Consider the following 26,090-nt stretch of genomic DNA (forward strand, 5'->3'; position numbering starts at 1 on the left):
GAGACTCATAATCCTGGGAGATGTGTAAGCAAGCATTCTTCTCCTGAAAATGAGAGATTAAATGGCTTGTCCAAGTAGCTTAGTCCATTCAGGCTGCTATATAACAAAACACCATAGATGAGTGCCTTATAAACAACAGAAGTTTCTCACAGTTGTAGAGGCTGGAAGTTTGAGATCAGGGTGCCTACGTGCTTGGGTGAGGACCTGCTTCCGGGCTGCAGACTTCTCGTGTGATCCTCGCATGGCAGAAGGGGCTAGGGGGCTCTCCTGAGCCTCTTTTATAAGAACATTAATCTCATTCGTGAGGGCTCCACCCTCATGACATAATCACCCCCCAAAGACCCCACCTCCTAATACCATCACATTAGGTGATGGCATTAGGATTTCAACACATGAATTTGCCGGGATGGGTGGGAGAGAAGGAGCCAGTAACACCAAGTTTACCAGCAAGTAGTAAGTGGAAGAGCCAGAAGTGAATGTAAGTCTTCTAAAACCAAGACCAGTTTTTTCCCTCTACATGAAACCACCTCTTGTAGAGAAGACATTACCTGAATCCCAATAATAATATTTAATCATGACAATATATTCCCAGGTTTTTTGTGTTTTGTTTTTTTTCAAAAGTGGAATAAAATTAGAAGCTGGAGATCAGCACTCCCTCTAAAATCATGGAGGTCATCTGGTTTAGTTAGGCTTATGAAAGGAATTAGATGTGCTGTATATGATGGAAACTCTGTCATCATCAAAGAACATTAACAGGGACACTCATGCATGTATCCTTGTGTCAAATGTTGGATTCATACTGACTAAGGTACTCAAAGACCACTTAAAATACAGAAGTTATTGTATTCAGAGGCTGGAAGTCAAGCTGCCTAGCTCAAAAATCCTCTGTAGGCTCAGCACAGAGTGATGAAATTTTGCTTCTCTGCAGGAAGAGAATGCTTCCTTTGATATTCCGAAGACAAGTTCTGTGTAACCTAAAGCCTCAGAAGCTTGATATTAAAATGTATATGGCCAAGAAAAATGTTTTGTTACTTGAAAAGTGATTGTCAGATGAGAAAAAAAAAAATGGTAAAAAAAAGGCAAGTAAGAAACTCACTCTACTTCCAACCAAAGATTTTCAATGAGGATGAAGCTTTTCCTTTCAGAGTAAATTCTAGCTTATGTGATAACATAAACGTGATTTCGAACCCAGAGTACATCTCACATTATGTTTTTATAATTGCACTTTGTGACTACTGATGCACTCTGTGTTTGGCCAGAAATGCAATGGTCTTGACTCATTTTCTAGGTGCAGGGTATGTGGTGATAATAAAACATACACAAAACACATGGATACACAACAATTTCTTAGTGTTGACATCTCCTTCTTATTATTAGAACCTCCCAACTGGTAGATATGTCTCCTGACTCTTCCATCTTCAACAACCCTCAGTACTTCCATTAATTACCTTTCTAAAATAATAAATTGAGTCATATCACCATCTCCTACTCGAAAATTTCTGACATCTGTTCGGTCCATCCAGGAGAAAGTAGACATGCAAACCCATGCACAACTGACTTTCCATTCTCCTTTCTGTACTTCATCTGCCACTACTTCATACCTCACATCCTCTGTTTAAAGTTCACAATTTCCCATGGATACATATACACCCAGGAAAATATGAGAATTTGTTATTAGGAAATTTTTCTATCAAGACTACTTCACCAAGAGCACCCCCTCATTCTGTGGGAAATGGAATGGGTCAAATACAAAATCAAATTAACAAACTTGTTAGGGCAAAATTTGGTATACAAGAAGAATGGAAGAGGAAGTTAGGTGTTAAGAATATTGAATTAGATTGTTGAAAACAAAATAAATACTTTGGATTATATGTCTCTCAAGCTGAGTTTTCAATGAAAAATTACTTTCTCGATAACAAAAGTGTGGTAGAGGTCAATGAAGGATGGGCACATTTCTTTCTGGGCAAAGGTGTCTAAACAATTAAAATCATGATTAAGGGGGAGCAAATCCTGCTGCATTTTAAAGTTGCCAGAGTGTGATGGAACAGGTTGAAAGATGTACATTGAAAGAAAAGCCCATGGCTAATGGGTACAGAGTTTTCTTTTGGGTGTTGAAAATGTTCTGGAATTACATAGTGGTGGTAGCTGCACCACTATATGGACATACTAAAAACCACTTATTGGACACTTTAAAATGGTGAATTTCATCATACATGAAGTATATCTCAATAATAATAATAAAGGTAGGAAAGTCTTCATAGACATCATTAAAATCCTAAGATAAAGAAATTGTGAAATAATGGTGAAGAACTGCCCCAGAGATGGTGAAGTTTACCAAGAGAAGAGAGGGTGGAGGCAGTCTCAATAAATAGAAAAATAAAAAATTTTAAAAAATAAAGAAGGCACTGGTGGAGAGATAACATAGAACAGAATGAGTTTTTTAAAATAAATTATTGAGGGACCCACACTTGATTAAAGACAATATAAAATTATGGACTCATATGAGGGTACCAATAAATGGCTAGAAGAAAAAAAGATTAAAATGTGGGACTCATGGCAGATCCTCCTCACAAGCCCCCTCTGTGTTAGGCAGATATCTGAAGTAGTTGAGATTTACAATACTGTACAGGGGGTGACCCCTGAACCCCAGCCCCCCCACTTATTCCTGTGTGACTTTGAGATAGTCATTTAATCTCTCTGATTTTCAATTTCCTCTTGTGTAAAATGAGAAAATCATAGTACCTACCTCATAGGGTTATTGTAGGGATTAAATGAGAGACAGAGAGGGAGAGAGAGATGAGGGGAGATTAAGAGACTATCTCTAGCCACGTGGAAATCAATTTGAGCACAGTGCCTAATATATTAAGAACATTTAATCAGTTGCAGTAGTGATTAGGAGGAATGATGATGATGATGATGATGTGTAGTGGTGGTGGTGGTGGTGGTGGTCATGGGTGCTGATGCTTTTCCATTTTATAAATCTCACTGTTCACCAGGTTATGGGGTCTGTTCCAGCCAAATCAGTCTACTTGCCAATTCAGCATCTCTAATCCATCTTGTTTACTTTTTATTGCTTCATTCTTAAAGCCTTGGTTCAAGTTATTTCTTCTTCCTGAAATGGTACCTTCTCTCTAGCCTTTGAAATTCTACTTCTTTTCCAAGACTCATCTCCACTGTTGACTTTGCCCCCATCACCCCATTCTTACTGACCACACCTTTCCCTGAACTCTTGCTCTTATACTTTCAGTCCCCAACCATATCAGTTTTGGCTCTTGTGTACATGGATGTTTGTTTGCATCTGCTGAGGATAATACAAGAGAAAGTTTTTGAAAAAGGGTCAGTAAAGAGAGAGGGGAGGTGAAGCAAATGGCAAAACTGGGTTGTACTTGTAGCCATGAAGGGGGGGAAGTAGATAGATATAGAAAAATAAATAGGATCTCTGAAACCACACATATAGCCATACAACTATACATGTCTGTTAACATATGTCAGCATCAGTAATTTCAGAATCAAATCATTTGAACATTTGCTCATTTATTCATAAGGCTGCAAATGGTTTGTCATGTCCTAAAACCATTCAGTATAAAAGTATCTGAACAAGTTAAGGCTGTATAGCCTGGATGTGGAGCTGGAGGCTCTCCATGGCAGAAGGAACTTTTTGAAAGATACTTACTCAGCTCTGGCATGGTGAGGTATTTATATAAAGATTACCTAAAATTTGTGCTGTGGTACAAAAAGGGATTCAGAAGGAGGAGGAGGTCATTACTGAATCATAAAACCACAAAAATATTGGGGCACTGGCTGGCTCAGTCAGTAGAGCATGAGACTCTTGATCTTGGGGTAGTGAGTTCAAGTGCCATGTTGGGTATAGAGATTATTTTAAAATAAAATCTTTTTAAACATCCACAAAGATACTGAAAACTTAGATAGAGGTTTAGAAATAAACAGTAAAATGCCTCTTAATATTTCTGTTACTTGAAACAAAGGAGAAAAATAACTCATAAGTTTTTTTTAAATTTTTTATTGTTATGTTAATCACCATACATTACATCATTAGTTTTAGATGTAGTGTTCTATGATTCATTGTTTGTGCATAACACCCAGTGCTCCATGCAGAACGTGCCCTCTTTAATACCCATTACCAGGCTAACCCATCCTCCCATCCCCCTCCCCTCTAGAACCCTCAGTTTGTTTTTCAGAGTCCATCGTCTCTCATGGTTCATCTCCCCCTCCAATTTCCCCCCCTTCATTCTTCCCCTCCTGCTATCATCTTCTTTTTTTTTTCTTAACATATATTGCATTATTTGTTTCAGAGGTACAGATCTGTGGATTCAACAGTCTTGCACAATTCATAGCACTCACCATAGCACATACCCTCCCCAGTGTCTATCACCCAGCCACCCCATCCCTCCCACCCCCCACCACTCCAGCAAACCTCAGTTTGTTTCCTGAGATTAAGAATTCCTCATATCAATGAGGTCATATGATACATGTCTTTCTCTGATTGACTTATTTCGCTCAGCATAACACCCTCCAGTTCCATCCACGTCGTTGCAAATGGCAAGATTTCATTCCTTTTGATGGCTGCATAATATTCCATTGTATATATATACCACATCTTCATTACCCATTCATCTGTCATTGGACATCTTGGCTCTTTCCACAGTTTGGCTATTGTGGACATTGCTGCTATAGACATCAGGGAGCACATACTCCTTCAGATCCCTACATTTGTATCTTTGGGGTAAATACCCAGTAGTGCAATTGCTGGATCGTATGGTAGCTCTATTTTCAACTTTTTGAGGAACCTCCATACTGTTTTCCAGAGTGGTTGCACCAGCTTGCAAGTTCTTGTTAAAATTGTGTGGGTGGAAGTTTTTTTAAAGTCTGAAGCAAGGAATGAGTTAAGTTCAGTTTACAATCCTCATTATCATTAACTTAAAATCTGTGAAATGCCATTTATTCTCTTAATTTTTTTTAAAGATTTTATTTGTTTATTTGAGAGAGCACAAGCAGGGTGAGGGTCAGAGGGAGAAGCAGACTCTCCGCTGAGCAGGGAGCCCAATATGGGACTTAATCTTGGGACTCTAGGATCATGACCTGGGCCAAAGGCAGATGCTTAATGACTGAGCCACTCAGGCACCCTGATTCTCTTATTTTAAATATTTGCTTTATTTGTTTATCATTATAAAAATGCCTCTATGGGTTTTCAGAGAATATGATACATGTCCACTTCAATCCTAAATTCCCCTAAATCTTTTTTTATCCACAAGAAAACTATAAATTCTGTTACAACAAAGTTTTAAGTCAATAAGCATTACTATAAGCAAAATGAAGAAAAATTCATTAGGATTTTAAAATGCAGAACTACAAAGTGAGAATAAATGAATTATCCTACATCAGGCATTGGATTTGTGATAGAGCCTATTAGAAACTATTGTGGGTTTTGCTTTTTTTGTTTTTCATTTTTCCAGGGTCCCCACACTGTTCACTAGTCCAGCTACCCTGCCTTTGTGCACAAGATCTCGAACTGAACTTTGAGCAGAATGACTAGATAGAGCCCTCACATGCAGCTTAATTCATAAACCTAGAGCTTTTTTAAAATATAGTTTTCACTTTTATATTTATTTACTTTTCCTTACATTTTTCTAATGAATTAATTGTGAAGTTTAGGAAACCCATTGATTTTTGTATGTTGATCTTGCATCTTGCAAACTTGCTGGAGCCTTTTATTCTGAAATTATGACTTTTTGGGGAAGTGATCTGTAATTAAAACTGCTCATGTCTTTCATCCCAGTATTTATTGTCCCTATTTCTGTTTCTTTTCATATTGCATTGGCTGAATAATGCTGAATAACAGCAACAAATGTAAGCTTTAGATTTTAATACTGCTTTAATTTTGCACCATAAAGAATATGTCAGCTATTGATTTTGAGGAGATACTCATAATCTAATTAAGAAAATTTTATTTTGTTTTTTTATTTTTTGAATAGTTTTTATAAAATCATGAATTGGTGTCAAGTTTTATCAAATTCTTTTTAGTATCTTTTGAGATAATAAAATTATTTTTCTCCTTTTATCTGTTAATACTCTGTATAGATTTCTTTGTAGAAAAATTTGTTCTTGCATCCCTGGAATAAACATTACTTCGTTGTGCAACATTATCTTTTCAATATTCTGTTGGAATTGATTTGCTATCATTTCTTTAGGAGTTTTACAACAAGGTTCATAAGAGAATTTAGCCTATGTTTTTCTTATAGTCTCTGTGTCTAACTTTGGTCTCAGGGTTATATTAGCTTTGGAAAGTAAAACCTTTCATCATTTATTTTGTTCATGAGTTGTTTCTGTAACATTGGAATTATCTATGCCTTGAAGGTTTATAAAACATACCTATAAGATTACCTAAGCCTGATACCTATTTAAAAGATAGATTTTCTTTTTTACTATCTTTATACATGTAATTATTTTCTGCCTGTGGTTTTGGCCTTTTTCAGTTTGTGTTTGTTTTTTTTTTTACTGTTTCTTGAGACAATTTTGATAAGGTATTTTGAAAATTGTCAGTTTCTTCTAAGTTTTCAAAACATGTTGGTAAAAATTGCAAATGGTGTCCTGTTATAACTTTCATGTGTCTTTTGTCTAAATAGAGTGGTGGTAAGAGAAATTAGAAGAAGTAAACAGAAAATTTTGGGAATGTAGCTGATGTCTCTGGGGCCCCAGGTCATCTTCCCTTGATCCTCACCTGCTTGTAGCCATGTTTGCAATGGTTATTTCTGTGCAAGGTCAGACTCGCCTCGTGCTTCTTGGTGAACAAAGAACTTAACAAAGAACTCTAAGGAGGTGTAAGAAGGAAGTAGAACATCAAAGGGGTGAGAACTGTGACTATAGGTCTTCCTGAAGTGGAGGTCCTGGTGAGATGGGAAAATGTGGAGGTCAGTGTACCAGGTGCCCTGAATAGATAGGTCAGAGTGGGATGCAAGAAGTGACAGTAGGGAGGGCTTGTAATTATTGGTGACCCCCAAGTCTGGATTGTGGGCAGCTGTGGTATATGAGCTCATACTGATCATTACCTTTCTAAATGCTTTATTATCTTTGCCTTTCCTGTCTGTTCTCATTGTCATTGTTTCCGTCCTTTCCTTTGAATTAGTAATCGGATATTCAAATACTTCAGTTTGAACTATTTCTACTAAATTTATGAATTCTGTATTTGTGCAATTTTGGCACTTAATTTATCCCCTGGGATTCTTTTTTTTTTCTCTTTTATTCTCTTTTTTTTTTTTACCATATCATCTTTGACATATCATTGAATTTGTATTCTTTTTACATTGTTGTAGCATTCTTGTAATTTGTGTAGATTTTTTTCTGATGAGGTATAATTCATGTACAGTAAAATGCATATAATTTCAATCAGTTTTGACAAACGTATACACCTGAGTGACCCTGTTTCCTATCAAGATATAATTATTTATTTTATGCAGAAAATCCCTTGTGCCGCTTTCCAGTCATTCATCCCCAGAAGCAACCACTCATCTGGCTTTTCACTCAGTACAATGTCTTTAAGATTCACACAGCCACATATATCAGTAGGGATATTCCATCGTATTATGCATTCATTCTCAGACTGATGAGGATGAGATGTTTTCAGTCTGGGGCTATTATAAATAAAGTTGCTCTGAATAGCCTTGCACAAGGCTTTTTGTGGACATGTGTTTTCATTTCTTTTGGTAAATACAGATCTTTCTTTCTCAACTTGATAGAAGTCAAAACATCGGTAAGTCAAACCATCCTAAGTCAAGGACATCTGTACCTACAAGTGGGATTTCTGGATCACAAGATATAGGTATATTTTTTAAAAAACTCCAAACAATATTCTTTTTTTAAGATTTATTTTATTTTAGAGAGGGGAGAAGGCAGATGAAGAGGGAGAGTCTCAAGCAGACTCCGTGCTGAGGACAGAGCCCAACATGGGGCTTGATCCCACGACCCTAAGATCACCACCTGAGCTGAAACCAGAAGTGGGGCACTTAACTAACTGTGCCATCCAGGTGCCCCAAAAACTTCCAAACAATTTTCAAAGGGATTTTCAAGCTTACTCTCCCACAAGCAAAGTATGGGAATTCCAGTGACCCTACATCCTCCGGTGTTTGGTGTGGCCAGTTGTTATCATTTTAGCTGTTCTGGGGTGTGGGTATAGTACAATCTTGTGGTTTCACTTGGCATTCTCCAAATCCCTGACAGTAACAAGAGAGCTTTTTCATGTACTTTTGTCCATTCTTATGCCTTTTATTCAGTATCTGCTCAAATCTTTTGTTCATTTTTATTAGGTTATTCGTGTTTTATTATTGAGTTGTAAAAGTTTTTATATATTGTGGATGCAGGCCCTTAATGAAATATGTGTTGGGAATACGTTCTTCCAATCCATGGCTTCTCCATTAATTTTCTTAATGGTTTCTTTGATGAGCCGAAGTTTTAAATTTTTGATGAAGTCCAATTTATCATTTTTTAATGGTTAGTGCATTCTGTGTTCTCTCTAAGAAATCTTTCTATCTCTAGGTTGAAAAGATTTTTTTCCCTTAGGTTTTCGTCTAGAAGCTTTATGGTTACAGTTTTTACCTTCAGATCTGTGATCCATCTCAAATTAATTTGTGATACGTTGTGAGATAGACATTGAAGCTCTTTTCAACCATATAAAATTCAAGTTGTTCCAACATTATTTGTTGATGCAACTTTCCTTTTCTCCTTGAATTGCTTTGGAGTTTTTGTAAAAAATTATTTAACTGTACGTAAGCAGGTCTGCTCTGTTCCAATGATCTGTTTGTCTATCCTTTTGCCATGACATAGTCTTGATTCTAGTCACTTGAGAGTGAATCCTGAAGTCAGGTAGAGTAAGTGCACCAACTCTGTTTTATATTTCTTTTTCATAGTTGTTTTGGGTTACTTGGCATATCCATATAAATTTTATAAATATATTCTCAATTTGTACCAAAAGAAAAAAAAAGCCTGCTTGGATCTACAGATCAGGTACAGGAGAACTGCCATGTGACAGGATTGAGCCTTCCATGAATACAGTATATCTTTGTGGTTATTTGGATAATCCTCAGTATCTCTTAGCAAGATTTATAGTTTGCCAGGTAGAGATCTAACACATCTTTTGTTAAGTTTATCCCGAGCTATTTCACATTTTGAAATATTTTTGTAAATGGTGTTGTAATACATGTTTTATTTTGGATAGCTTTCGATTTATAGAAAAATTGCAAGATGGTACAGAGAGTTCCTGTATACCTTCCACCTGGTTTTCCTTACTGTTAACATCTTTTATTGCCGTGGTACATTTGTCATAACCAAGAAACCAACACTGGTACATTCATGTGAATTACACTCCAGACTTTATTCAGATTTCACTAGTTTTTCCACAAATGTCCTTTCTCTGCTCCAAGATACCACATTACATGTAGTCATTGTGTCCCCTCAATCTCCTCTTGTCTCTGACAATTTCTTAGTTTTCCTTTGTTTTTTATGACCTAGATAGTTTTAAGGAGTACTGATCAGATATTTTGGAGAATTTTCCTCAACTTGAGTTTGTCTGTTTTTTTATTTTGTTTTGTTTTCTTTTCTTTTTTCCTCACAGTTGGACTGGGGTTACAGGCTTTGAGGAAGGATGCCATAGAGGTGAATTGCTCTTTGTATGTTATCATTATCAGAGGTATATGCTATCATGACTTAACACTGGTCATATTAACTTTGATCATCTGGCCAAGGTAGTGTTTGGCAGTTTTCTACACTGGGAAGTTACATTGCTCACCCCTTTGCTTCTGCTTCCGCTACTCTTTGGAAGCATGTCACCTCCTGAAGAGGTATCTATACAAACCATTCATAATTCTTCTTCAAGGAGGATATGTCTTCTTCTTTCTTTCTTTTCCTCTCTTCCTTCCTCCCCTCCCCATCCTCCCTTTCCCTTCCTTATTTAGATCAGCATGAACTCATGGATATTTATTTTATTTGAGGATTATAATCAAGTGTTAGATTATTTCTTTTGTTGCTAAAATTGTTCCAGCTTCACTCTCTGGGAGCTCTTTCAGGTTGACTCCTGTGTTCCTATGACATGCCCCCATCCTTTTGCTTTTTTGAGCATTTCCTTATTTTCTGGCTCTATAAGATGCTCCAGAATCAATTCTACAAGGTGCCCTAAGATCAACTGTTTCCCTGAGGAACCCTGGTTCCTGGATGGGAAAATAATAACAGATCTGGGCACTTGGTATGGTCATTGCTGGTAGGAGATTACTGCTTCTAGGCTCTCTCAGTGCACAGACCTAATAGGTACACCAACTCACGCATAGACACATCTATGATCATTTCTGTGTGTATCCATCTGCATCTATATTAAGCTACACTTGAGTTCATAGCAGAGTCTCCAACTCTAACCCAGTACCACTTGCTTCATTCTAGCTTCCCCTTCTCCTTGCTTTCTGACTATCTCTCCTTCCAGCAGTGGGGAAAACTGGCCCCACCCGTCCACCATCCATTTACTTATTAGTCCAGTCCAGGATACCCATGACACAGTTTCAGAATCATTAACCACTTGCTCCGTGAGAAACAATATTATCAACTAGAGTGCAGGTTGGTGTATAGTGGCTTTAGTCTTTAGCCTTCAGGTTTTCAGTCAAAATACTGTTTTCCGTGGTGTCTTATGACAACTCCTCTCCCGCCCCCATCTAGGCCAGTGAGGTGATGTCATGCATTTGTACCCCAGTTACATTCTTCTGTCACAATCCACATTCCATCCTGGGGCCCTCTGACTCCTCATTGCTGGGTTTTGTATTTTATTTTAATTTATGACTTTATTTTATTTGACTTTGCATACATTAAAATTTACTTTTTGTCCAGTACAGTGTTATGGGTTTTGACAAATGCACAGTGTCTTTTAATCCCCCCTCCAGTACCATACATAATGGTTCCACCACCTTAAAGATTCCCCCGTGCACCCCCTTTGTGATCAGCTACTCCCCCTTCCCCAAGGCCCTGGCAACCGATACAAGGTTCTCCATCCCTGCAGTGTTGCCTTTTCCAGAAGGTCATGTGAGTGGAATCATGTTATGGGTACTTTTTCATTCTGGCCCATGTCTATTAGTATGCACTAGAAAGGCAGGCATATTTTTAGATAAGCCACATTTTTATGGATGAGTGATCATATAAAGAAACTTTCGTGGCGGGGCGCCTGGGTGGCTCAGTCGTTAAGCATCTGCCTTCAGCTCAGGTCATGGTCCCAGGGTCCTGGGATCAAGCCCCACATCAAGCTCCCTGCTTGGCGGGGAGCCTGCTTCTCCCTCTCCCACTCCCCCTGCTCATGTTCCTGCTCTTGCTATCTGTCTCTCTGTCAAATAAATAAATAAAATCTTAAAAAAAAAAAAGAAACTTTGGGGGCAGGTAAAGAAAAGACTAAAACCTATCCTATATTTGTAAAACGGTTGTAATTTTCAAAGTGCTTATAGTATACTAGTTCTTATTCAATCCCCACACCATCCTGTGGGTTGGGAAACCATTTCTCCAACAAAGAATCTAAGGTTCAAAGAATTTCAGTGGCTTTTCCAAAAACACACAGTCAGTGAGTGCCTCGTGGTACTTGAACTTGGCTTTTTAACATTCAGGCCAGCGTCCTTTTGCACATAGTGCTTTTCCAGTGTGTCTTCCACCCTGTGTTGGCTGTGAATCCTTCTTGGTGGGCCACCATGTCTTCATCAGTGAGTTAAATTCATTTTGAGGATGGTGGGGAGGTACTTAATCTACAGGAGCCCCACCAGGTGAGCCCCAGTGGAGAGGATCAAGGGAGTGGTGCCGCAAGGGAAGAGGAGAGAGACGAGGTGAATATGCAAGAGAGTTAGCTGCCACAACACCCAGAAAATGCCCACCGAGCAGCAGTGTGGGCATGTCTTGAGAATGATTCCAGAGTTTAAAAATGCCAGTGTGTGGTCCAACCTGTCCCATGATTGCAGGTCAACCATGTCATCAAGGACCCAATAAACGTAACTGAGGTTGTTGTCACTCTGGAAGAAGCTGGCATTGCTAGTCTTAAGTTAAGAGGGTGTATCACTATCTTACAGGAGGTTGAAGACATTTTCCCAGGCAATTTCGTCTCTCTGGGACCTTTCCTTACTTGCTGGCTTTATACCTTATACCCCACTTAAAATGCACCTCCAGCATTTGCCGGGTAGCGAGGAGAGGAACACTCCACCGTAGAGAACACAGCATTTGCAAAGCAAAGGAGAATCAGGGTGGCATCTGGACACTGCCCCGGGGACTTCGCAAGAGAGTCCCTTTGGTTAAAGACACTTACGAATACGGCACGAGCGCTGTTTTCTCGTGTCTGAAAATGTTGTCAAAGTCAAGGTTAAAACCAAGAAACTCCTCAGTTCTTCTAGCAAGGTTGCAAGAGCAACATGCAACTCCTGGCCTTGCAGCTAACTAGGAGGTGACCTTGTCATTCCCTTAAGTCGAGATAAATAAAAATGGTCTGGATCCCACGCCCCCCCACCCCCTGCCCTGGGGCACAGGATGATTAAACAAATCCATATACTTGGGGGCAAAGATAGCACATATTAAGTATATATAGGAAATACAGTTTCTGGCTCCAGTCCTCTGACTGATTCGTGTGAGGCAGCTAATCACAGCAGAGAAGGACATCGGGACACTTGGGGGGATATGCAAATTGTAGGCAAAGCCCTACCCCTGGCTCTGCGATCTTTGCTATTTCTCTGCCACTTACTGTCCTCCTGTTAAAGAATCCGTTAGACTTGGGTGAGGATTGACCACCGTTCTCCCTCAGGGGAGTCTCCACCCAGCCCCTGGCAGTGCCCCTGTGGTCTCTCCACTCCCTGTCCGCCCCTCCTCCTGCAACCTGCTCTCCTCCTGAGCTGACCTGACGTCTGGCTGAGTTCTGCCGACAGGTGGTGCTGGAGAGAGAATGGACCCAGGAGGAGAAGGGAGCTTCTGGCAGAGCACTTCCAGAACTTTCCTTTGCCTCTCTTTAGGGACCATCAGCAGCGGCTGTGCCCCTTCCTCAGAGGTCTGAGCACCTTTTCCTCGGCAACTTGCATCTCCTTTCTTCTGTCACATGGGCTCCCGAGGGGCAGCTGTCTCCCCAAGGGTCCTTTGGTCCTGTCAGTTTCCCAGCCCGAGTAATCATCCTCCCTGCTAGATCCCGTCTGTTGGAAGTTGCTAGCGTGGTTTCTGTTTTCCTGACTGGATCCTGACACATAAAACCAGTTAGAAGTCCCCTCTTCCTCCCAGATCTTACTTCTTTGGCAGCCGCCTCCTCGTTCAGAGCTACCTGAGACTCTGTATGCAAGGGAAAACCTCCTGTGGATTTCATTCCGTTTTCTGAAAGACTTAATGCCTACAATTCAGACCCCACACTTTACCCTAGGTGGGCGCGTCTACTGCTCTGGGGGGGAGCGGGAGAGGGCAGGGTACAAATGGAAGGTGGCTCTTCTCCTCTGAAATAAAGTTTCGGTTTCATTTAATAACTGAACCCCAGTCATTCCCACAAATAAAACCCTATACTATCAAGCACTGTGTTATAAATTGCCACTCTTTTTCCCCTAAAACATGGCAGAGCATAGGAAAATGCATAGACATAGATTAATGCATGCATACGTGTTCACCAACATCATTTATAACTTCTTGGCACTATCCTTTCTTTTGTCCCATCACTTTTATATATATATCACATATAAGCACACACACAAAACCAATAAAGAAACAAAAGCAAACGTACAACTACAAGTGGAGGTGTATTCCCAGCCACTCCATTTTCTGCTGTGCTTGGGGAATAGGGCTCACAGCCATCCCCATTTTAAAACATGAGGCTTGCAAAGCAAGCTCAAAGGGACCCATGGCATTGCCTAGTTTACCTGGCTAGCAAACGGCAGGTCAGCCTGCTTGACTCTCGGCCACCAGACACACCTTTTCCCTGCAGTGCCCCTTCCCCCCACGTCATGGGTCCCTGAGGTTTGGCAGCCCTGACAGCGTGGAACAGAGAGTTCAGCCTCTGCCTTTAGTAACTTTAGTAGGACTCCGACTATGAGTGTGGCTCGCTCCTCTTCGCCTTTCCCCTCCCCTGAAGAGGAAAGTTATTTTCAACCCTCCATCTGTTTTGTGTTTAACGTGCAGAAAGGTTGCACATTTTCAGAGACCTTGTTCATAAGCAGTAGATTGTACAACAGTTTATTACACAAGTGGAGGTTTTTATTGCTGGCCTTTGTTGAGATGCCAAATGGGAGAGAGAACATAACGTGCCTCTCGGTCCCTATCAGGAAAAATGAGAAAGCATTAAATACCAGTCGAATCGTCAAGCATCGAAACGCGGGTAATCAAATCCAGAAATCCCTGGAACACGGCTGGTGAGGAGGATTTTTCTCATTAATAGTGTTTTTACATCCATAATTGTTTCTCAAGTCACTTATGTCAGAGGCAGTATCCCAAAGCCTTATGGGAGACGTGTATCCATAGTGGGGTGCGTCTTTGACCAAGAAAGCCTCGTCGGGTTCAAGATCTGACCATGGCCGACACACGGCATCAGCCTGAACCTTGGGAAGAGCTTTATATATGTTTACTTTAAATCACATCACAATGTTGGGGACATCAGCTATGCAGCTAAGTACGAAGACTTACTAAAGCCCCTTTTCCTGATGCTGAGCCATCCACTCTGTCCTCCTAGGAAGGAATGAGTGAAAATCATGTGTTTTACTTCTGGTTTGTCCCCAGCCATGTGACAAGGGTAGAAAACTTCCACAAAGCATCCTAGGAAACATTGTATCAGAACAATACCAATGGTAGCAGGCCGATGCCAATGGGAATGGGTTACTCTTGCTCCTTCTGTTCCATGTTCCCCAAAGCTGAGAGCATCATGGAGTCTGCTGGATCAAAGTCACTGGAGACTCAGAAATGGACCAGTCACATAGTGCTCAGCCCAGGCTGAACATCAGAAGTCCTTGGGGCCCCCCACCTAAGACTAAGGAAATAAAATCTCTCGGGATGGGCTAAGACATGGGTATGCTTTTAAAGTTCTCCAGGTGATTCTAATGTATGGCCTGGGCTGAGACCCACAGATGGAATCCAGCAAGAACTTTTCTCACTATAACGCTACTTCATGTCCCAAATTTGGTAACCCCTTTATTTATAAAAGCAACAGAGTCAAACCTATACTGCTCCTTTCCTTCCCTGCATACAAACAGAGGTGCTATAACTTGTTCAAGCAACAGCAACTCAGGTTTCCCCCCAAGACTCTGAAGGAGACGCTGGGACCTCAGCATTAGGTTGGTACCATCCGGACCACGGGAAAAAGTAGCGCAAGGTCCCACTCCTTTCTCTAGATGGTGCATGGAGAAGGAGGTCGGGAAGCTGCCTTTAAACATGAAGGAGGGGCAAACTTTTCTTCCAGTATTTGTCCATGAGGAGAATCCATGTCCATGTGAGCAAAACAGCCCTGGTTTATACCCGAGTCCAGCATAAATATGAACGATCCCTGCATCCCTTCCCAAAACATTCCCAATTGAACATTAAATGTTCTAATCACTTCTCTCTGGATTAGTCCCACCAAAAGTCTTGTCCACGCTTTCTTGGAAAGATCCATTTTCAGGCTGAGAATCCCAAGCCTCTCCCACAAACCAGAGGCTGCCTTCATACTGCACCCTTGTGCAAGTCTGATAAACAGTGGACTCAATCTGATAGCTAATACCCGGGGGGAACGTTGGTCGGTAGCCTTGGACTTCTCAGCTTAATTGCCCTAGCTTTAATGCCACTTAAATCAGAATGTAAGCACTGAAAGAATTTCAGGAATCTGATGATATAAATTGTATTTTTAGAGCCGAGAATGACTTGAGCGAGTGACACAGTGCAGTGACTAAAGATAGATCTCTTTAGTTTTCCCATGATTTATCACAGGCGAGTTCACAGCAGGTTAAAATAATTGAATGCGCTGATAGCATACGTATTGGCATGGTTTTATGAGCAGTCATTCATAACGTATTTGTCACGAAGCATAACTTCCATGATAGAATTCTGGTCCACAATATTTTCACGGCCACCCCTCAGTTGAATTAACTCCTTTGTGGAGGGTGGCTACATTCTCACAGCGTCCAGCCCCAAGCTAGGGCTTCGGGGAAAAGGATCGAGGGAAGGACTAGTCCGCCGAATAAAATGTAAGTATATCCTGAGAAAATGCTCGCTTTTCCTGGAGGAGAAAGAGAAATGTTGTTTATGGGGATGGTTGTAACTCAGTGCCTGTGCTTACAGACCCGACCTACACTTAACGACTTTTCTTTGTCCTTCATTTGTTTCATTTCTACTTTTCTGCCTCTACTTATTGGCTGTGGCCCCTTGGCAAATACTTTTTCTGTTCTGTATTCAAATGCTATAATACAGGGATAATGAAAAATGACTCTGTAGGGTCACTGTGGTAGGTTATAGAAAATGTGTGCAGGGGGTACACACAGACCCACATTCAGCTGTGTATGAAATGCCATTTTCCTTATTCTTCTGTAAGTCTACTTAATTTCTATTTTGAGCCCCGATCTGGCAGAGTAAACTTGGTCAGTTCAGGATGTCCTCATTCAAATGCAAGGGAGGACATAGGACATAAGACCATCTGATCTTCCATCCTTGGTCCTATCTGGCTGCTCCATGGTTGCCCCGCTTAGGGGATGCTGGGCTTCAGGACAGGTGGGAAGTGCTCAGGGCACCCTCTCGGGGACCCCCACCATCGTATAGGTTTTCTTGGCTTCTGTGGCTCTCCAGCTCCCCAAATTTGAATAGTCCCCAAATTTGAATCTGCTCTGGAGAAAAAGTTTCCCAGGTTTTCATCCGATCTCCCAAGTCTTTGGTTTATGCCTGGAGCCTGGGATTTGGGATTCAAAAGCTAAAAATATGACTCCTCTGTTACCTGCATTTTGCTGGTTTTCCATTCCCTGAAGCACTAAGGATGGACGGCCATGTTGCTTAAGCGGGGGAGAACGTGCTTAAGGGGATTAGGAGCGAAAACATGGGCAAATATCTCCCAGGAATTTCCTACAGCATATATAAAGCACCAAGAGGGGCTGGCATACAGCAGGCAGTCAGCGAAGGAGACTGCTATCTTTATGCAAGGTAGTGTAGAAAAGCAATTAAGAATACAGGCTTGGGGTGCCTGGGGGGGCACAGTCGGTGAAGCACCCAACTCTTGGTTTTGGCTCAGCTTGTGATCCCAGGGTCATGAGATCGAGCTTCACCTCAGACTCCACGCTCAGCACAGAGTCTGCTTAAGACTCTCTCTCCTCCACCCCTTCCCCCCACCTCAAATAAATAAATGAATCGAAAGAAAGAAAGAGAAGAGAAGAGACGAGACAGGCTTGATAGCCAGGCTGCTAAAGTCCAAAATCTGGCTGCATGGTTTCCTGACTCTCTGTCTTTGGACAAGTCATCTAACCATTCTGTGCCTCAGTTCCCCTATATACAACACAGAGACTGTAATAGTACTTCCCTTCAAGGTCCTATGTGTGTAAAGTGCTCAGTGAATTAATTATGCCATTATTATTACCACTACTACAAAGTTCCGTCTCTCAAAGCCATTGGTGACCATGATAGTGTCCATGCCGCTGATACACACAGTACATGATGCACAGAGAAGGTGAGGCACTTCTAGCATTTCGTAGAGAAAGGAGCGGTACTCCCAGGTGGGGGGCTGGGCCGAGTTTCCTGGAAATTCAGCCCTCTGGGTAAGATCTGGATCGACATGGTCCTCAGGGCTGGGTGCAAAAGGAATCAGCTGACCTCAGCCGAGGGAGTTCTGAGGTGCTTGGCGTGGAGAGGCAGATTCTTGAGGAGCACAAGAGTCAGCACTGGAGGACAGGCCCATGCTTCCGACCCAGAGGATAAGAAAGAGAGCAAAGGAGAGGATGGGGAACGACGGTGGAGAAAAGCTGGCTAAGTCGGTGTGAGGACCATGTCTGGTTCACCACTGCTAGAGAACAGAACAGGCACCAGGCCTCTCCTGAGATTCAAGTCCTATGTGGGCTTGTGCCAAGGGAGGTGCTGCTTCTGTGAGCAGAGACGAGAGGGGGGGACGAGGGAGAGACTGGCCACCAATGCCCAGGCTACAGAAATCTTATTCCCCAGGCCATCAAACTGATGAGCTCGAGAACGAGAATGTGGAGACTCTAACCTTTACACTTGCTCCCCTTTCTATCCCAATGCTCTCTGGTCTACATCCCTCTCAGCCCACATGAGGCCAAGATGAACACCTGCTCCCCTTTCTATCCCAGAGCACTTCTGGTCAGCTGGTCAACGTCCTTCTCAGCTCACACAAAGCCAGGATGAACGAGCCTGCAGGGACAGTGGGAAGAGTGTCCTGTCAGGAGTTGGGAGGCCTGGACTCAAGACCCAGTCATATGACCAACTGGTCTGTGGCTTTGGACATGCCTTTACCTCCCTGGACCAAGGACCCTCCATGAGAAGGTGGAAGCACATAAAAGCAGCTTCGTTTGGGAAGAGCAACGAGGCATAGTTAAGAATGTGGGTTTCGGAGCCAGAGGGACATCAATATGAATTGTCTTTGCCGTTAACTAGATGTAAATATAGGGCAATTAACTTATTTAATCTCTCTAAGCTCCACTTCCCTCATGTATAAAAAGGAAGATAATAATAGCACACTTGTCATGATTATTTTGAAGATTAAATTCAAGAGTGTATGTGGAGTATTCGGTCCAGTACTGCTGAAACACTGTCAGTATTTAATCGGTGGTTGCCAATATCACCATGGTGAGTTTTTGCTGGAACCCAGCATCTTTGCTTCTCTGTTTTATCTCTTTTTAAAAAAATAAACATAAATGTTCCACACTAAAAAATTAACAATAATATTATAAATCACGGACAAGACCAAGGGTTGGCATATTTTTTTTCTGTAAGGGGCCAGGTAGTAAGTATCTCGGGCTTCGTGGGCCACATGGGGTCTCTGTTGCATGTTCTTTTAAATTTCGGTTAGGTCAGGCTTAGAGCATAGGAGTATTTGTTAGGATGGGATAACAGCCATGGCACAGAACTCTCACCTATGGATAAGGAACGTCTCAGTGGCTGCACATGATTAAGACTTCTTTCTCATATCACAGAAAACTGTGAATTGAGCATTGGGGAGTCTACACAAGTCTTTGGGGTCCAAGAATCTTTCCGTCTAGTGGCTTTTCCTTCCATCTGGAGACTTCCACTGGATGGAAGGGAAAGAGAGATGGGTCCACAGTCAAGAGGTCTTTAAAAATGTAAAAACCGGGGCACCTGGGTGGCTCCATCAGTTGAGTGTCTGACTCTTGATTTTGGCTCAGGTCACGATCTCAGGGTCATGAGATTGAACCCCAAGTCAGGCTCTGTGCTGAGTGTGGAGTCTGCTTGGTATTCTCTCTCTCCCCCTCCCTCTGCCCCATCCCCTGCTTATACTTTCTCTCTCTCTCAAAAAAATAATAAATAAAAAATAAATGTAAAAACCGTTCTTCATTTGGGGGCTGTACAGTGATAGACCGTGGGCTGATTTGGGCCTGTAGGCCATAGTTTGTCCACTCCTGGATCAGACTTTGTCTTACGTTCCTTCTGCAGATGAACCAAACTGCTCTCTGGTCAACCTTGTTTTTCTCCATCAAAGTAGACTAGCTACCCACTCTATAAGATCTCACACTATCTGTCATGTGATCATTTTTTTCATATTTATAACAGTTGCCAGATTAAGGGGTCTTCTAATATGACACATAATTCTTTTGTGGACAATCTTCATAGAGATGGTGTCCCCTGGGGCTGCCTTAACAAAGTACCATGAACTGGGTAGCTTAAGACAATAGAAATGTATTTTCTCCTGGTTCTGGAGGCCAGAAGTCCAAACTCAGAGGGTTGGCAACCTTGATCCCTTCTGGGGGCTCCAAGGGAGAGTCTGACCCATGCTTTTCTCCTAGCTTCTGGTGATGGGCAGCAATCCTGGGCATTCCTTGACTTGTAGATACATAACACCCACTTCTGTTTTCACGTGACGTTCATTCTCCCTGTGTCTCTTTGTCTTCACATGGCCATCTTCTCATGGGATTAAGTCTCACCCTGACAACCTCATCTTAACTTGATCAAATCTGCAAAGACCCCATCTCCAAATAAGGTCACGTTCACAAGATACTGGGAGTTCGGAGTTCAACATATCTTTTACGGGGGATACAGGTCAGCCCATATCAGGTGGTGAAGTGTACCTGGTTGTCAACTCTTACCTAAGAACTATGAAATGTTAGAAGTGATAAGGACTATCAAGGTTGCCCCATGTTGGAGCAGAGATGAATAAGACAGACTAGGTGAGCAAGAGCTTAATTTTTACCTTTGTTGTAAATTGCAGTACTGTGAGAGCTGCTATCTTGAAGAATGTCGAATTTTGCTTTTTAAAGTGGTTTTCTTTTTCTTTTTTTTTTTAAATGGACACGGAACAATGAGCTAGAAAATGTTGCACATTCTGTACCCTCCTTCTATTTTCAACTTATAAATGCTGTATTCAAAATACCGGAACAGTGTGGCTTGCGGTTACTAACAAAATTAAAAATAAAAGCAAAAAGCTCCATAGCATTCATGTCACCCTGTGAGGGAAGAGCAGCCTGGTGCCCTGGACAAGAAAGGGGCTTTCTGGTGAATTTTTCACCCCTTTCTGCAGAGGTCAGGATTTAAAAATCACTACCAGCTGGTTGGAATTTTGTCCTATTTCGAAACCAATGATTTAGGCCGCGACGCCATCGCTGGGGTGAAGATTTATTTTCCCCCACTTGGTCTCCATTACAGAGATCCAATTTGCAAAGTAGAGGTAAGGGGCAAAATATTTTCTTGGTGACTTCATGCCACCTCTACCAGTGGAAAGCTACCAATATGCCACAACTGGCCCACGCAAATTGGCCAATGCCACGCCATCTCTAATACTCCAAGCAGGACTTACGTTCCTCTTCCAGAGTTTCATGGTGCTTTTTGTCTTGCTCCTCTTCAAGTGGCACTCGTTACTTGCAAGTCTGCCATATTTGCAAGTCATGCCTCCCCTCCTGAAGTGCAAGCTCTTTGAAATCTTGCTCTTGTGACTCAAGGTGGAGAGAAAGATGTCCATAGAAAGAGGGAAACTTGAGATGCTAAAGAGGAAGGAAAAACTTGGAGCAAGTCCCTGAGGAGTCAGGAAGGATAGGGCAAAGGGCAAAGGGCCAAGCTGGAATGGTCTCTGCCCTGCATAGGAACACCAAGTTGTGGGGAATTTCATTGAAGCTTCCCTGGAAGCCAGCTAACCTCTTCTATTTGGAGTACCTCAGACCTAGAATTCAAGTAACTGCCTAAGGACAACCCTGTTCTAGCAGCCTAAGCAATTCACTTACTTCTCTCTGCCTTAGGCTTCTCATCTGTGTGAAGGGCTATGTAGTAGAATTTGCGTTATGACGTTGGTACTGGGATCAGATATGCTAATGGATGAACAGTACTCAGCACATAGTTAGCCTAGCACAGTGGTCCCCCAACTTCCCATATTTACCACCTGAGAATTTTGATAGAGTACACTTGGGTTGGAGCCTAAGAGTCTGTATATTTATCATGCGCACGGATTCTTTTTTTTTTTTTTTTTTTTTAATATCTGGAACCTGGCCTAGAGCAGAGTAGATTTTTTTTTAAGATTTATTTATTTTTAGAGAGAGAGTGTGAGCAGGGGGAAGGGCAGAGGCAGAGGGAGAGAGAGAGAGAAAATCTCAAGCAGACTCCCCGCTGAGCATGAAGCCCAACACAGGCTCAATCCCAGGACCCTGAGATCATGCCCTGAGCCAAAATTAAGAGTCAGACACTTAATGGACTGAGCCACCCAGGCACCCCATGCACAGGAATTTCTTATTTCCAAGGAAATTTGGGGAACAAGGCTGTGGCAATACTAATAGCTTAATAAAGAGTAGCTATATTTGTTATACTACTGTCATCATCATGAACATCATCACCATCAACATCATGAGAAATTCTTTTTTTTATTTTAACAAATTTATCTTTAGTAAACCTATATAAAAGCAGTAATAAACTTAATCCTTATGAATGGTTTTGGATTTAGGAAGCCTGGGTGGCACATTTGGTTAAGCGTCCAACTCTTGATTTCGGCTCAGGCCGTGATATCAGGGTTATGGGATTTAGCTCCATGTTGGGCTCTGCACTCAGCAGGGACTCTGCTTGAGATTCTCTCTCCCTCTCCCTCTGCCCCTCTCTGGGCTCATGCTCGCTCACTCTATCTAAAATAAATAAATCTTTGAAAAGGAAAAAGAAAGAATGGTTTTGGATTCAAGAGTATCTAAATCCTGGATTCTTATTCTAGCTCTACCTGAAAGAGCAGTCCGACTTTCAAAATATTTACTATCGATGCCTCAGTTTCTTCATCCATAAAATAGGTTGTTACTGGTAAGGGCTGTGGTAATGATTATCTAAGATAATGGGTGTAAAGTAGCTGACACATAGTATGTCCTTAATCTATGACAGATTTTCTTTCTTTTAAGCAACGGCTCAAATACTTTTAAAAACAATCATCTAAACTCTGTTCCCCCAGCTAAGTGTTACATAGAGGCCATTATATAAGCAGATAAAAACAGAATTGTTTTGGTTTGTGGTTGGATGGGGATCTTCCTCTCTCCCCACCAAACTCCCCCTTTGGTCCTTGAGTTACTTCCACAGAGCTCTGTGTAATGTTTAAAAACAAAACAAAACAAAAAACTCTGTCTTTAAATAAAAGAAAAGTTAACTGACGTTTAACATTATGATTTTTCGAATGTATAAAGTATCTTTTGGAGAATATAAAGATGTCTTACCTAGTTTAAAACAACATGGCTATCAAAAATGGAATCACATAGTGGGGAATTCTGCCTGAAGATAATGTCAGGGGAAGCATTCAGCAATATTGGTGGGTTGTGTAGCAGAATTAAATCTAGTTGCCTCCGTCCTGGTCTGATATGGAGATGGTTTCAACCATTCGCAGAACTGGTAGGTTTGTAACCAAATCCAAACCATTCCCAGCTTGAAGCCCAAGGCTATTATTTCAATTTTACACTGATTTAGGTGGGGAAGGACCTTAACTTAGAACAAGCACTTGGATCTCGCTCAGTACATTCAATGGCTAAAAATTTAACCCATGATTCATTTCCATCATTCCCCTCGGATGAGAAACAAGAAAGAGTCCATGAGGTACTAATCACCACATTCTGGCTGGGGAACCCCAAAGAAGGAAAGAATCATGGGGTCGCAGCTTTAAAAGGACAGTGGGGGGGAAATCTCATTGTCCAATACTCTCACATACAGACTTGCGCCCCTTTTAACTATTCAAATTGCTATTTGTCCATTGTTGGTAGACACCCAGAGATGTTCTTAGACATCTCTGTGTTTGATTGCTTTAATGGTTCTCAGACTCCTTACAGTCAGCAACATGTGGTTTAATTATTTTGTTTTCTGTTATATACTTTTCTCGGCCTCTCCTAATTCCTGCAACTAACACTTAGGGAGAAGAAACCAAATCACACAATTCATTGTACTTACTGCAGTAACTAGCATAAGAATTTCTTACTAATGCATCAGTGAGAAGATTCATGAACCAACCAATTCATTACAAGGTGTCTTAATTCAAAGTCCTTTAGTTTGAGCATACCAATCTAATCATTTGACCCTTGTCTACTTCTCTACATGCTCATTGTTAGATTAATAATAACAGCGATAGATTATTAATAGGTTAAAGAGAATAATAGATTAATAATGGGTAGATAATAGTAATAGATTGATCATAATAATAACAGATTGCTGTGAGGGTATATGAAGATGGCACCGTGTCTATGGAGGCTTGAAATAGATAAGTGGCATAGGTGCATCTCTTAAGGGGAATGTATGTGTAGGTATCAGTGTCAAGGAAAAATGAGTATTTTTAGCTGGATCTGTGGACCCACATATTAATGTATAGCTCCCAGAAGTTGGGCTGGACAATGTAGAAGGCTTTACCTACCCCCAACAACCATCCTCTTATCCTCAAAGCACAATCCTGGGTCTCAGAACTTAGACTATTGTTAAGCAAAACTTATATTCTGTAGCACCAAATCGAAAGCATCCAGAAAGACAGAGAGTAAGGGTGTCAGTTAGTTAGGATAGAGTAACTCTATAATACCTCTAACATCCTAGTGGCTGAACACAATTCAGATTTATTTCTCATGTTGCAATACGAAATAAGTTTTGGGAGAGGGGAGCTCTACTCAGAGTCTCTCGGGTACCTAGAATTCTTCCATCTTCTAAGGCCTTTGAAGCCTCCTCATGATGTAAGGAGAAGAGATACATGGAATATTTTTTGGTTTGAGAATAGTACAGGTCACTTGGATGCACATTCAAGAACCCAACCACAGGGCAATCCTTAATTATAAGAGAGTCACCTAGCCACGTGCCTGGGAAAGCAAGAGAATGGTGAACACTTAGCTAGTCTCTATGATAGAGAGCGAGTACTTGTCCCCAAAATCTAGTGGCTTAGTGGGCCTAAACCACTTACAGCAGTGAAGTCATGGCAGGTGGGAGTCCCCATGGAAAAATAAGACAATGTGTGGAAGAGGGCAGAGAAGACACGTTCGTGAAAATCCTGAACTTTTAGTTCCCAGTAGACGTGTCCCATCGGTGTCCTGGGACCTGAATTATTTGCCTAGTATCCCATTCTAGAAGAGTAACAGAATTGGGAGGTTGTAAATATGAGGCAGAGAAAACTCTGTCTTCAACTAGTAGCCAGTGCCCGATGCCCCTCAAAACCTGTATTCTCGGGGCGCCTGGGTAATTCAGGCAGTTAAGTGTCTGCCCTAGGCTCAGGTCATGATCCTGGGGTCCTGGGATCGAGCCCTGCATCAGGCTCCATGCTCAGCGGGGAGTCTGCTGCTCTCTCTCCCTCTCCCCTTACCCCTCGCTCATGCTTGATCTCTCTCGAATAAATACATAAAACGTTTTAAGAAAAAAAAACCTGTATTCTCATTCTGATTTCTCTCTATTTCGAACTCCTATTGAGTACTCAGGTATAGTTCCTAGAAGCCAAAAATCTCACCCGTGGTGTATCTACTGTCACTAAAAGTATGAGTTTTCAAGACATGATTTTGGATTTTGTTATCGTTCTTCCCCAGGGACTGTCTTCAGTTCAGATCATTTCTCACCAGGCAGTAAATATGTTGATAATGATAGAGACCGCAGATGCTTCCTCCGCATCAAACACTATTCTAAGCACCTTACAAGTGTTACTTCTTGAGTTCCTCTCACAGCCTGTGAAGTAGGTCTTAATATTATTTCCTGCACTTCACAACCTCGGAAATTAAAACACAAAGAGGTAACTTGTCCAAGGTCACACAGCTGTAACTGGTGCCAGAATTCCCACCAAAAATAAAAAAGAACAAGGTCTTAACCACCACATTCAACAGCTTTGGTGCCAAAGGCTGAACATCCCTGAAGAGTATTTAAGTGAGAAACAAATAAGCATGATTTTGCACTCAATTATTGTTTTTTTCTGTCAAAAATAGAACGTTTAAGTTTATTTAAACAGCAAAGCATAACACTACTGTTACCATGGCGTTGCATTTTTAAAGATTTAGAGCAAAATATACAAATACAAATTCCTAGATACAAGTCAGCACATTTTCCCCTAATCTTAACAATAGAAAATCTTAACCCTTTCCTTCTGTACTTTATACTCATTTAAAACACTTTCTCACCGATGCTACTTTTTAATCCTTTTGCTCTTTTGACTTTGTTATATTGCATGGAAACTCAGAGTGTTAATTTCTAAGGTCTCAGAAAATGATTTACCTCCTTTATTCCCATCTTCTGTTGATATCCTCTTAAATATGGAATAATATCTATAAAATTTTCCTTCCATAAGAAAAAAAATAATCAGAGCACATTTTTATGCCATGAATATATATATATATATAGTCTCATTGCTTTATATATATAAATTTATAATGTATATAAATATATATAATACATAATATAAATATAAATATGTAATATAAAAATATATATAATTGTAATATATACACATATGTATATATCAT

The sequence above is a fragment of the Phoca vitulina genome, unplaced genomic scaffold (genome assembly GCF_004348235.1).
Source record: "Phoca vitulina isolate PV1807 unplaced genomic scaffold, GSC_HSeal_1.0 scaffold47, whole genome shotgun sequence".
In the NCBI taxonomy this organism is placed as follows: Eukaryota; Metazoa; Chordata; class Mammalia; order Carnivora; family Phocidae; genus Phoca; species Phoca vitulina.